Below are 2,551 nucleotides of genomic sequence, written 5' to 3'. Positions count from 1 at the left end.
ACAAACACAAATAAATCATATATCTTCACAATCGTATGTTTAATGTCTTCATGTTTCCAAACGTTTCTGTTTTTCTGTGAAAACAACTGTTTTCATACAGCAATAGCTGGACGCTTTTGTCCATATTAGGAATTTCCCGGTACGACTTTCTGTGCGAGAGCATCCTCCGGCTTCGAGTATGAATGAAACATACACTGCACGGAGTGTTTAGCGCTCCTTGATGTTCATCTCGCCTTATTCTGGGTCCGAATAAAACATCAGATCATGCACAGACTATCCAGTCTCTTTGAATTTAAATCTATATTTATTCACACCGGCTCTTGAAAACCTCTATGCGAACACACTTGCCCGAAAAAGTGCGGGGGACGAATTTACGTGACATTACCGGTAAAAGTGGGGGGGACATGTCCCTCGCATCTCCTGTGTAATCTAGGCCCCTGTTATTAACGTCAACAACCAAAAAAGTTTCACAGGATTATGAATGTACCTGAAAGTGATGCACAGGCTTTTTTTTTCAGCACTGGATTTCTGATGTCTTTTCACGGGTATAGTTGTCCATAAATTATGATCATTTGCATTCAGGCGCAAACATAAGATGCGAGCGGCCGCGGATGCGGGAATGGCGCTTCATGTGTGCTTAGCCTAGCCTATTGCCTACTGCATTCACAGTAAAATGAATTTTTTAAAAATAATTATATATATATATATTCATGTTTATATTTTTATTTTTGTGTATGTATGTTAATTTTAATATTAATATAGAACGAAAGTTTTTTTTTAGCAACTGGGATGGTGCCCCCCTTGGAGTTGGTGCCCTACGCAAACTGCGTGCTCTGCGTATAGGGAGCGGCGGTACTGTGTGTCAGCATACCATTTAGTCTATCTCAGCCATCTCTGTCATTAACAGTGGTTAAATAAACAATGCCAACTTAATACACAATAACATTTTAATAACTAATTTAAGATGCAACACTTTGTTCTTACACAGGCCTTTATAAATGAAAACATCTGTCTTTACATTGTAGGAAGGAGTATTTTTTCCTTTAAAGTCATAACATTGACTATATACTCTAAACATTACATCAAATATTTATGGCCGGTATCTCCAGCATCATACCATATGATCAGTTCATAACATCATATCCCGTTCATCCCTCACCCAGAGGGCGGAGTCTACGGGTAGCGGCATCATATCCTGTTCATTTGCATGCCCTGAGGGTGGGGTATATGGCAGCAACGACAGCTTCAGAGAAACTACAGGGTGTATGACTAGGAACAGGCGATTAATGCATTCCACAAGATAGCATAAGAGACTGTGGAGGATAAAGTCACCGAGAGGTAATGTGTCTTTATTTATGCCCCTGTTTATTCATTCTTTTGTTTGTTTTTGAATTTTAGAAACGATCCACTCCAGCCCGAGCTTTTGTTACTGGTCGACAGGCAGTTATTTCAAGTCCCTGTGTGCGTATTTACGCTGTGAAAAATGTCAGTTGAATAAGGCTTAAACCCGTTATAAATCCCCCCTGTATGGGTTAGTTCGACCCAGCTAACAGCTGATCTCGAGAGACGGGCGTGTTTGCGGATGTCGCGCGTGTTTGGTTGATGTGGAGGTTTATTTTCGAAGCCCCAGCGTGTATGTGTATGAATCAAAGATATTAGACACTTTCAGTGAATAGAGTACAGCATGTTTCACTTGGATTGCAAATAAAGTGAAATTAGGTGCTTGTTATACTTTAGGAAATACTGCTCATTAACCTCACTGGGTCAATTAAATATTAGCCTGTATGACCTTATTTTCTGTTCAGTTTCTCTAGAGACTCTGTTAGAAGAACTGGGACATGCCTAAGTGCCATTCAAACACTAAATACACATATAAATTAAACGCGTAATGAAATTAATAAAATTGTGTTTTTGTTAAAAACATCTAAAAAACCAATTATGCTGAATGAAGCTGTCATTTAGTACGTTAGTGGCTTGATGTTTGGGACCAAATATTAGTTTGTAGTTATTGATAGACTTGTATTAAATTAAGTTTGTGTGGAATTGTGTGGAGTGTTATGCTCCTCCTTCAAGGACTTCTGAGCCTTACTTCCTATATTCTCCTAATAAAATGTCATAGTAAATTACACACTGGTAAAAATGGAGCACATGAAGGCACTGTACACTTCTCCTTTTTACCATACAACTCAACTGTTTCCCATTATATTCAGACAATACAATCCAGCTTTGAAATCTTTTTACTTTTACAATCCATTTTAGTTTATATTTAGTAATCCATCTTGTTTTTGGAGCAGGTATGTAAAGATGTACTTTTCTATCTCTTTAGCAGTTTGAAATATGGATTCAGATGTCCTTGTATCCAGCATACATATTATTAATTAGCCTAACCTTGAAAGCAGGCCTGCATGTAGGCTATCTTAAGCAGAATCTGTCCTCTCAGTACTTTGGAAAAGTTTTGTTTTTATTTCATATTCTGCGTTGTCAGCCCCCCCCCCCCCCCCTATTTCTTTTGGGGGATTTGGGGTACACTTCCCTGCCGTGTGGGGCTGGG

General features: G+C 38.8%; 1 protein-coding gene across 2 annotated transcripts in view; it reads left to right on the top strand.

Annotated features, from left to right (window-relative positions):
- Positions 1-1,169: 1,169 nt before the first annotated feature.
- LOC107596059 (ras-related protein Ral-B-like) overlaps positions 1,170-2,551 on the top strand; it is a 13,966-nt gene continuing 12,584 nt past the window's right edge. For both annotated transcript variants that reach the window (XM_016286664.1, XM_016286665.1), the window contains exon 1: positions 1,170-1,338. The gene's annotated coding sequence lies outside the window, so the exon portion shown is untranslated. The remainder of the gene's footprint in view (positions 1,339-2,551) is intronic.

Source organism: Sinocyclocheilus grahami, unplaced genomic scaffold, assembly GCF_001515645.1.
Source record: "Sinocyclocheilus grahami isolate Dianchi unplaced genomic scaffold, SAMN03320097.WGS_v1.1 scaffold214.1, whole genome shotgun sequence".
Taxonomy (NCBI): Eukaryota; Metazoa; Chordata; class Actinopteri; order Cypriniformes; family Cyprinidae; genus Sinocyclocheilus; species Sinocyclocheilus grahami.
The sequence above is the reverse complement of the archived record's forward strand: the minus strand, read 5'-3'. Positions and strand labels throughout refer to the sequence as shown.